Source organism: Apteryx rowi, unplaced genomic scaffold (assembly GCF_003343035.1).
Source record: "Apteryx rowi isolate R43461 unplaced genomic scaffold, aptRow1 scaffold_370, whole genome shotgun sequence".
Taxonomy (NCBI): domain Eukaryota; kingdom Metazoa; phylum Chordata; class Aves; order Apterygiformes; family Apterygidae; genus Apteryx; species Apteryx rowi.
Genome location: NW_020450197.1, coordinates 885,795 through 896,764, shown reverse-complemented (window position 1 = coordinate 896,764; position 10,970 = coordinate 885,795).

The following is a 10,970-nucleotide window of genomic DNA, read 5'->3' as shown; positions in this document are numbered from 1 at the left end:
CTTTAGAGTTTTCATTCTCCTGATTTAAAACATCTTCCAGGCAAACTTAAACAAAAAATCTCTCTCCTTGCAGCCACATTTTTTGTGATAACTTTACAGGGTTTTTTTAAAGAAAACAATAATAACCACAGTTTTCTTAATTCCTGGCATCTGTGTTTAACTCAGCTTAGAATATAGCACACTTAATGCACTCAGATAATGGGTACAGAATGAAAACATACAGGTAATTTTTTTTTTATTAATAGTAAAGTCCAGCCTTTCACAGATCCAACTTAGTACTATACAGGAGCAAGACCCTGAGGTAGTCAAATTGCAAAATCCCTATCAAATTGAGTGGTGGAGTATCAGACTAGTGCACTTCCTGGCTTTCTTCTTCTGTGTCACTAGCTTTCTAAGAAATCTGTGAACTGATCATAGTTGTAAGGCAAAAATTTTTCATCAGCATTCACAAACCTAGGCTTAGCAGGAAATATGGAAATCTTAGCAGCATAATTCTGATCTAAAAAGCAATGATTATTATCCTGCTCAATTGGGTCTTTTCATTTACAGCAGGAATAAAGCAATTTTTTCTTGCATTTCAGGAGTATACCTTGGCTTGGGTTTGGTTTTCTGGTGAGGCAAAGTGGGGCTTCCATAAAAATGCTAACAAAATGTAAAATGAATTGATCTATTCGCATTTCAAAGGGAAATTAAAAATTTTCACTGGAAACATGAGTATAAATAAACTCAGCCCAAATGCTATTTATTTAATTGTTTTCAAATTTCTTTAACGTTTTGAGTGTTTGGCTTCCTTAGTGAAGAGAAATAGCCACAACCCTTCCAGCTCTCACTTTTTGTTCTTTGATACCAACTTTTTGATTTTGATGTAAACCTTTTCCTACTACCATTCTCCAGCTCAAGCCCAAATGGAGGCAGCAGCCCCCGTGTGCCCCCACCATGGGGCAGCGGACCTGGCTGCCAGCCTCGCGCCCCCTCCAGCGATGCCCTTGCTCTCTCACCAGGCGTCAGAAAAGGAGCAGCTCTTAAATTAACCACTCGGATGCCCCAACCGCAGGAAAAATCCTTTAGTAGCATCAGGAAGGATACACCGAAATTAGAAGGGGTGAGGGGACGGGCGGCACGGGCCCCAAGTGCCACCTCGGCCACGGGAAGCCTCCAGCTGGTGACYGTGCACAGGCCGCGCAGGAACCTGCTTCAGCAGCTGCAGGCAAAGGGTAAAAGGGACAAATTTTGAAGTGTAAACCCATCATGTGTTTGGTATGTAGCATTATCTCACACCTCCTCCGCAGCAGCAGCTTGGTCCTCTGCTTAATGATGTGATCATTAGGGACAGCAGTTACTTCCAGATGTGACAGCAGGTGGAAACCTATTTTGCAAGCTGCCAGAAAAAGCAAGGGCAGGCAACAGACCTTTATAATTACGGTGACCCAACGCACACCCATTAACGCAATAGTACAACAGTGCAAATTTAGCTTTCATTTGCTCAAATTAAATCTGTTTATAGAATAAATTGCCCACAAAGAAATACAATAGTAACTCAGTTTTAAATCTTTTATGTGTTAATTATTTAACATTGCAGTAATTRCTGTTCACTGTCATCAAAACAATGRATACAAAAATATCCCTTAGGCATCCCCTTTTTATAGGCTCTATGCTCAAAAAAGCAATGCTGCCGATATTCACATTTGTTACCAATAGCGTACTCATTTGCAYAGTCCTCACATGTTCCTGCTTGGTGTTTGAACTGAAAGTGTAGCCTCACTGACTTTGCAGCCATAGGAAACCTCTGAGCAAGCCAATATTTACTGATCAACAGTTTGTCAGGAGGAGGGACAGGGGGAGGAGATAAAACGTTTGGCACTTGGGGTCTCGCTTGCCCATTAAAAACCAGGCTGGTAAATGGACTTGTCAGGGAAGCTCTTGTGCCTTGGTCAAACCCCTCTGAAGCCCAGGTGGATCTGCTCATGTGGACACAGTTGTCAGGATAAGGGYTTTGCCTTTGGGGAAATACAAGTGGCAGTAACAAATCTACAGTAACGTGGTAGCTGCAAAAAACCACCAAGTTCCTGGAATTATCCCACAACAACTCCTCAGTTTTAGCAATTAATTTCCAATAAGAAGAAAGAGAGGAAGACAGGGAGGAAGCTCTGCTGAAACGACACTAGAAATAGTCATTGTCGAAGCTGGAGGAGCGAAAGCGTTCCTTGTATGGGAGAGAAAGTGCTGAGTAAATGCAGTGATGTCCCAGTGCCAAGAAGGCTTACACATGTCCTGACAGAGAGTTACAATTCAATAATGACAGCTCAAAATCAAGAGATAAGGTTCAAAATCAGCTAATGCAAGAGATAGCTAAACAAGACATTTCCTCAGCATTAATTATGGCACAATTTTCTTTCGAGAAGAAAGGCCTGCATGATTGTTTTTTTGCTGATGGGAAACTCTAGCAGGTATTAGATCTTAGCCAAGAAATTTCACCCGTTGAGGATCATCTACATCATTTCTTCCCAGACAGTCATGCTCTGCCGTGGCACTCCTGTTTTCTGCTTGCATGCCCTTCTCCAGTCCTCTCTACTCTCTCTCATTCCTCCTTGTGGTGTTTTACTAACCTTTGAGCACAATGGGACTATGCCCTAGTCCATAACTGGGACTTTCAGAGACAAAGTAGTTCAAGCAGGAAAAAATCATAAGAGAAAAATTGTTCCAATAACCCCAGTGAACTGCAATGATGAACACATCCAGMCTGTGCTTCCCTCCCCAAAGTGATGTAGTTCCAGTAAAGCTGGTTCAATTACTTTAGGATTAACTGACATAACTGGATAAGGAATCTCATCCATAAGGCCTGATCTCTCTCAAACCTGTGTTTGCAGTCCATTTTGTATTGAAGTGAGGTGAGAATCAAAAGGAATTCTCTATTTGTACTAAGACTATCTCTTCTTGCTTAAATATGATCCATTGTTTGTCCTTGCTGTATTTTTAAGTCAAAAATATTATGAGCACTTGGGTTTTTGCTGTGTATTGAAAAACAGATATCTGTAAAATAAAGAGCAGAGTCGCAGCCCCAGGAGTCACTGGGAATTTCACCTTGAGTTCTGGGGGGTCCATCCTGTCACCCAAGGTGTCTAGGGAGGACTCGTAGAAAAAGTCATTAGAGAGCTGGCTGGGAAGTACAGAAAAAATAAAACTGAATATTGGGATCAAATGAATTTGAGTCAACACTGTAAATGGTCATGAAAGAAAGCAACAGAATACAACATTATATTTAATAAGTGGATTGTGTGCTTCTTTGGTAGTGCCTTCAGTTCAGCCAGTGTGTGAAATTTTGTTTTGAATACCTTTCTTTTAAAGACAACAGCAAACTGGAGACATTTTAGAGAGTAACAAAAAGGACTAAGGCTTTGGAAAATTATAAAGAGAAGTTATTCTAGAGAGACTCCAAAACAATCCAGAACAAAGAAGATGGAGTGGAAATACATTAATTGCCTCCACAGCCCTGTAAGGATGCTAGCAAGGAAATTGGGACTGGGACACCATCTATCAGTAAGAAGAGAAGTAATGGGATTTGGGTTAGATATGGAGAAAATTATGAAAATAAGAGTTATGCAATGGAGCAAGTTGCCAAGGGAGGCTGCAAAATTGCTTTCTGTGCATTTATTCAAGGTTATACGTGACAGCCATCAATTAAGACAGGTTTAAGAACAACTAAATTAATCCTTCTGTAGAGGGGAGGGCTGGGTGACCCACTCCAGGTCTGCTCCCTACAAAAAAGTTCCTATGCGCTATTTCAACAGAATTAATGACCTGCTTACTTTGTTGCACAGAAAATATTAATATTCATTGCTTCTCTGACATTCGCAAACTAGAGAGAAAGACTCTCTTCTCAAGTATACTATTAATCTGCCCAGGTGTCTGGAGTAGAAAGTGTGGCTGCAATATAATTTGGAGAAGAGAGCAAGTAAGCATAGAAAATACTAAAAGGGGGGTTGCACGATATGTCATTCATCTTGAGAGGTCATCTGTCATCAAGTAGCTTGCAGCGCAAGACTGATCTTGTCACCTACAGTGGAAAATTATTTCCATCTTTATTGAAAATACCTCATTTGGCCAAACAAGGGCAGAAAAACAAGCAGCAGCAGCAGCAGCAGCAGCAGCAGCATGCAGAACTGTTTTATATGCAGCTATGTGATTTCTGGCCCATCTTAGACTTTTCTGCCCCTGAGGCAATGCTCCAAAATGTTATCACTCATTTTTGCCTGAAAGGTTAGCCAATATCTGGGGCCTCACAGGTTGTTTCTCTTAAAAGGCGATGGGGTCAGTTCCTTCTTTGACATGGCCTTGTTTATTTACAAGGAAAGTAGCAATGCCTGGTTTCCTGACCACAGAAGGCTCAAACAAGAGGAGGCGTTTTCCTCCTCAAAATCCCAAGGCCGTTGTTCCAGTTCAGCTTGCATCCTGCCTTTGGGCAGCAGTTTCCACCTAATCAATTATTGCTAAACAAAGGGTCTTTCCATTGCTCCCTTGTTTAATCTGAGGGTCATTTAACTGTTCCCCTGTTTAATCTCAGTGGTAGTTGTCCAGCATGCCTATCAGGCCCAGTGGTCACACAGGGATCAAGTGTTTGCTTCCCAGCAAGTTGCGAGTATAAAATTTGGGCAAGTAGAAACAGCTAAAGCTTCAGGTACCTTCTTGCTTTTTCAACATTGCACAGAAAGCAAGCTATCCTCAGGAAAATTAGAACGAAGCAGTATTAGGAGATAAAAGCATGGTAACTCTCRGGGATACAGCAGTGTTTTCACCTACATATAGTAAGGTGCAGAAATAGCCTGCCAGCATGATCTCTGGTTCCTATCTCAGGTCAACAGGCTCCCCCTTGGTATTCAGTTTGAAAGATTGTGTGTCCTTCTACTTTAGCCTCAGGACAGGAGGATCCATGATGCAACTGCTGAAGAGGAGCATATGCTCTTCGGTGTTTACCTACCTTAATGATAGGTTGTTTGCTTCACCACATAGCACCTCTTTAGAGAGATTTTCAACAAATCAAGGGACTGAAGATCTTGCACCCTACCATCATGCTCCAAAGCATGTTATTATATCCCACTTTTGCTGGCAGTTCTTTGAAAAACATGTACTCCAAAAGTGTATAAAGGTGTATATACATGCCAAAATGCATGTATATACATGCCTGCTCAAATAGCAATAGCAATGCATGCTCAAATAGCTTCCTACACATTTTTGCCAAAAACAAAGACCATATCTCCACCATCATCTCATCACACGTCTCCTATTTTTAGTCATATTTTTATTGGAAGAATTTCTTAATGTAGTCTTGGCCCCTTTTATTAGCTTGACAATGCTTATATACCTATGATGCTTATATAGCAAGAACTAACAAAACTGGAAAGTTTGAAATTTTACAGATTAGGCTTTGCTCAAATAGATCTATGTGCCTCGTGTTGCCATGGACTGGCTCAAAACCATGTCCAGCCTCATCACTCTACTTCAAATGTACATTGTTTGAATGCTGCAAACATGTACTATAGGATTTGTTTAAGTGTACTCAGACATATGGCCTCCGGCACTTCCATCACACACATATCACACGCTAGACTGCATTTACCCTGCATGCAGGACTGACTAAAATCAATGTGCAAAGCAGACACAGAGCAGACATGCCTCTGCGGACTCCCCAGGATGTTCATTCATTGCTAATCTGGTGGAAAGATGTTAGTCAACTGTGCGAAACAGCACCCTTCCTTCTAGCCTTCCCAATCGAAGTCTGTGTGCCTAGGACAAGCAGCCTGCCATCAGGCACCCAGACTGCGGAGTTACAGGAAGGCTTACACGCTGGAGCCCTGCATTGATTGGAAAGCCTCTGTCACACTCCTACCACTGACTCAAGGGCTGGCTCTTTGCATTATAAAAGCACCATGAGTATACTGAATACCAGAATGTGATCATCCTTGCTATGCCAGAGGGCTTTTGGCCACAGAATTTATGCTTTTGGTATATCTCTTACAATAATTCAACTTCAAGCTCTAAGAACGCTCCAGGTGGCAATTTGAGGCATCATCTCTCATTAAGTCCCAAAGAAGACTGTAAAGGACTGTGAGCCACAAAACACTGCAAGGTCGTGATAGCACCTGCCTCCTGCAGGGACTCTGAGAGCTTGTGGTACTGATACTGGAGCTGATGCTCTCAGACATTCATATTCCAGGATCTGCTGCCTTGATACCAGACTCAGTTTCCCAAGAAAGATTATCCAAGAGATTATCTTATAATATCAACTCAGTTTCCTTCATACCCGTTATGCCAGTCATAGAGAAATGATGTTTCTCTGCCACTCAGATCATTTTATTCCACTTTGGGAGTGTATCTACCAGATAAGCTTACAGTATTAACATACTGCTGAGAGAAAACTTTTTGAAAGTCAGAGTAAATAACATTATTTCTATCTTGATGTCTCAGAGATATCTATTATCCTGGCCTTCTGGCTCTCTTTAAAAAAACTCTTGATTTTGTATTTTTTCTGCCAGTGTCCATCTGGTATCCTTCTCTGCATCTAAATCTCCTACTGAAAGTCACTCCGTCTTTTCCCATCCACTGTCACCTAAATCCAAAACCCTTTTCTCAGTTTCTTCCCTCAGCATGAAAAAAATCACTGTATAGTTCAAGACATAAATATGACAGGATATGCCACTGGTCCCCATTCAAACCCCATGCAACTGGCAAAATCTTTTCTGCTTTCATAAAAAATTGCAGCCACTAAGAGAACTGGGCAGATACAAATTCCGGTGGCAGCAGCTTTACATGCCACACTCCAGACAGCTAAAATAGCTCTCGGGACACACCCCACATTCCTATCTAAGGTAGCCCCAAGCTTACATCTAAATTAAAACACCTGTCAAATGCCTTTATCATGCCCAAATTCTTACTGAAGAACATTGCAAGCCTTGGATGGTGCAGGACCCCAGCATTTAACTGCAAGACACCAAAACCCTTCTCAAGAGCATCTCCCAAGAGAGCAAAGAATCACCGTTTCTGTTCAAATGAGGGCTTTCAGAGCTTGTTCTGACCATGTTGCAGGTTGCCATTCCCCACTTAAATTTCTGGCTCCATCCTGCAGGCTCAGTCCCCTGCAGTCTGCAGCAGATTTCTGTACGACAGCCACTACCCGTTCTGTACCGAGTGTTGTGAAACACAGAAATACAGAAGTGGATGCACTCGAAGAAGTAGATTTTTCTTACCTGACAGTAGCTGATGTCCAGCCTTGCCTGTCTCTGTCTTATAACCTGTACTGAAGCGTCCGTGTTAGGTCTGTGGCGGCACCTGGACCTGAGCAGGGTTGTATGCCTGGAGTCCAGCAGCAGCAGCAGGATGCTCATGCCAGCTCTGGTTGATGCTGTCACATTAGTGACAAAAATTAATGGTCCTCGGCAGGACCAGTTACCTGGGGTGCATCTCCACAGCCGTGGCTACACTGCTGCTGACCGGAGATCTGGTTCAGGGTTTGTGCTCAGCCTCAGAAGACACCAATGGCCAAATTGCCCAGCTTCACTCACATCAGCTGCCAGACCTATAGCTAGACAAAGTATTTCAGAGAGCTCCAACTAATGTAGAATAACTCTTTATTTTTAAGCCCTCATTCTCCTTTTATTTATTACCAGAGAGTATTGGGAGTAACTCTAATGCAAGTGTATGTGTAACTGAGGAGGAAATCAAGCTGTTAGAGCACAAATGTGTGCTGCCCAGGTCCATGTGTAAAAATAATGTCCTGAATTTTAAAACYACTGAGCCCTTAGCAGCTGTCACTGCAATCACTAAACACTGGGATTTCTGTAAAGAATAGTGGGGGGTAAAACACTAACAGCACTTAGGACACGAGCTGTACTAGTGACTTTGGGATGAAGGATGCTCGCCTCCTGTCTCTGACTAGGAGAATGTCACCCTTTCTTTTGCAGTTCCTATCATTTCTTCCTTCCCTTCGTTCTTTCAGTGACATTTAGTAATGGCATTTCACTAAAAACCTTTCAACAAACCCTAATTTCTGGGAGCGTGTTGAGTCTCCCTTTTTATCCCATTTCCTGAGAACATGTGTGTCACAGGATGCTACGGCTGCAGTCCTGCTGTTCTCATGATGAATGCCTGCTAGCAGTAATGGGCTGTGTGAAATGGATAGCATGGATGTTACTGGCAAAGACCCCTTTTCTTAGACCTTCCTCTGTGTATCAAAAAGAAGCTTAATGGATTACAAAAAGACTTTTCTAAGTGTCAGAAAAAGAGAAAGAAGCCATTAAGGTTCTTTTTTTTCCCCCTGCATAAAATCTTTAGGAATATGCTTAAAAAAAGAAGTTGAAACATTTTAGGGAAAAAAAGTATCCTTCTTGGAATATTAAATCTCTAGCAGTTTAAAGGAGACAAACAGCCAAATTGTATTTCAGTGCCTTTACTTCTGTAATACAATGCTCATGCAGCTAATCTACCATGTTAGCTATTTCTCAATGTACTTTTCCATGTGAAATCTGAGGGCCTCTTTCCAGTAGGAAATGGTGTCATTATGCTAAAACAATTTCACTGACACAAGCCTCCAAAGGAGATATAAGGCGCTGAACAAATTGGTATATTTGGTTCTGATACCATCCCAAGGGCACTGCCCTGATGAAAGCTGCATTTTATACCAGGAGTTCCACTATCAATGGGAAATTTGGGCAAATTTACAACTGTTTGCTTAGGATTCCTACAAAAACATTCTCATGATGTCTTGTGGACCAAGATGAGACTTTGCTATCAGTTAAGCAGTGATTCATAAATGTTACTGCTTATTATGTTTCTGTATGATACGTAAATCACTCATAATTTCACTGACCGTAGAGAATGGTCTTCTCCTCTCTGTAGTATTTCTGTCAGAGCAAAGTAGTAAGAGTCAGAGCAAGGAGCTAGTTGGGACATTTCATTTGATTTTTTTTTAAGATGGCAAAAGGCCTTTTTACATTAAAATATAAAATTTTATTGAAAAAGTCAAACTTTCTGACAGACTGCATGGAAACTTAAGCAGTTCATTTGTTCTGTCTCCAGTGTTTGGCTTCTCGGTTTCTTTTGCCCTCCTCCTCCATTTCTGCCTTTTGAAAAAGAGGAAAACTGTCACTTTCTCCATGTTGGGACAGTGTTGACATGACAGTGCTTCTGTACAGATAAAATGTGTAGGGGACGCGTCTCAAAGGGATATTCCAAATTTCAGTTCCTCCTTGGAAAGCACTTTAATTGCCTGTGATATAGATGTGAAATACCACTTTTGCTAATGCCAGTGCTGACCAGAGGTACTTTTCAACCTGCTAATAATGAGCATCGGTGTAAAAGCACAGAGATGCCTGATTGCTAGCTGAGTAAATGATACGATGCAGTCGTCTCTGAAAGGTGATGAAAGGGAAGAGCTGTCTATTCTTTGCATGTTTTTTTTTTCTGGTTCTCCAGCACTTGAAAAAACTGCCCTGGAAATAATAATACTTCCTGGTGTCAGACAGCTTGGGAATCTGACAAAAGTCAGAGGCGAGGAGATGTCTTCCCCCCACCAGGCCCCTTGTCTTGATAACAGAGGAAAGCTCTGTTCCAGACCCAATTCAAAGTATTTATTTAATTACTGTATTTCTTTTAGATTGGACAAGCTGACTTCTAAGGCATACTGACTAATGTTTTCAGAAAGAAAAGAGCCCTGCCTTGCTAGATTATGTCTGTTGTGTTGGCGCTCACTCAACAAAGAAAAAGAATGGTAAAGGGCTGGAATTGCATTAGAAAATGTCCTCTCAGGCCAGCTTTCTGGGATAGCTTTGAACTCTCACTCATCATTATTTTATGCACCCAGTCTTCTTTGTGCTTGTAGAAGGGGGGAAAGCAAAATACATGAGACTTGCCTTTAGGATTTTTAATCAAAGCTGCAACTCTCCTGATTGCGGCAGTGGATTTTTGAGCTCTGAAGCAAGTGGGTAAATTAAAATCCCATGTTCCTGTGGGCTATGAACAGAGCTGCTTGAAATGCTCTTTAATGAGCAGAGCCTGTTCCCACTGTCGGAGCGGGGAAGCTCAGCCCATGCCGTGTGCAGGAACAGACAGGAGACCTCAGGCTGCGGGCACAGACTCGCAAATGGACCACGGTCTCCCTCCCGTGTGGGGCAGGGCCTCACCCGAAGCACCTGGAAGTCCTCAGGAAGTTTCCAATGGGCTTTCATCAGATCCAGCTAAGCAGGACTGAGTCCCAGAGAAACCAGTAATGCACGCAGCAGAGGAGGCAAAGCGCCGGTTGTGTCGAGAGGCCCCTTCCCCGCACATAGCACAGTCCCCCAAAATGCCAAAAACCAGCACAGGTGCATCTGCTCTCCTGAAACACTGTGTACCAAATTCAGCGTGAAAATAGGATGGACCACAAAGAGACTTCCCAGTTGGGTTCATAGCTTTTCTAACCCCCCCAACCCAAAATACTTCACTAACCACAAGGCCAAATTTGGAAGATTGTTCCCCTCCTCAGTCCCCTTTCTGCCAGACCATTTACACGCAATCGCCGCACTTGCGGGATCGGATTTCCAGCCAGAAGTTGTGCATCGACCGATCCGTCGCTGTGACTGCCCGGGGGCAGACAGCCCAGCTCGGGGCACCCAGTGCAAACCCGGGGCCGGGGCCGCCCGGGGGCTGGCAGGTTTCGGGCTGCGGGCAGGGCGGCGGCAGCCCCCGACGGGAGGGGAGAGGCGAGGGCGCATCTCCGCACCCCCGGGAGGAGGCTGCCCGCGCTCCCCGCTCCCTCTGCCCCCTCCTCCCCATCTGTTTGCTATAGGTGGCGGAAAGATCACGCTGTCATTAAAAGCACATCCCCTCCATTTGTGCCAGCGCCGGGAGGAGAGCGAGGGGGAAGAGGCACGTCGAGGCCGCAGCCCGCTGCCCGCGCTGCCGCTATGCGTGTCGCCGCGCCCGGCGGCCGCCGCTGCCCG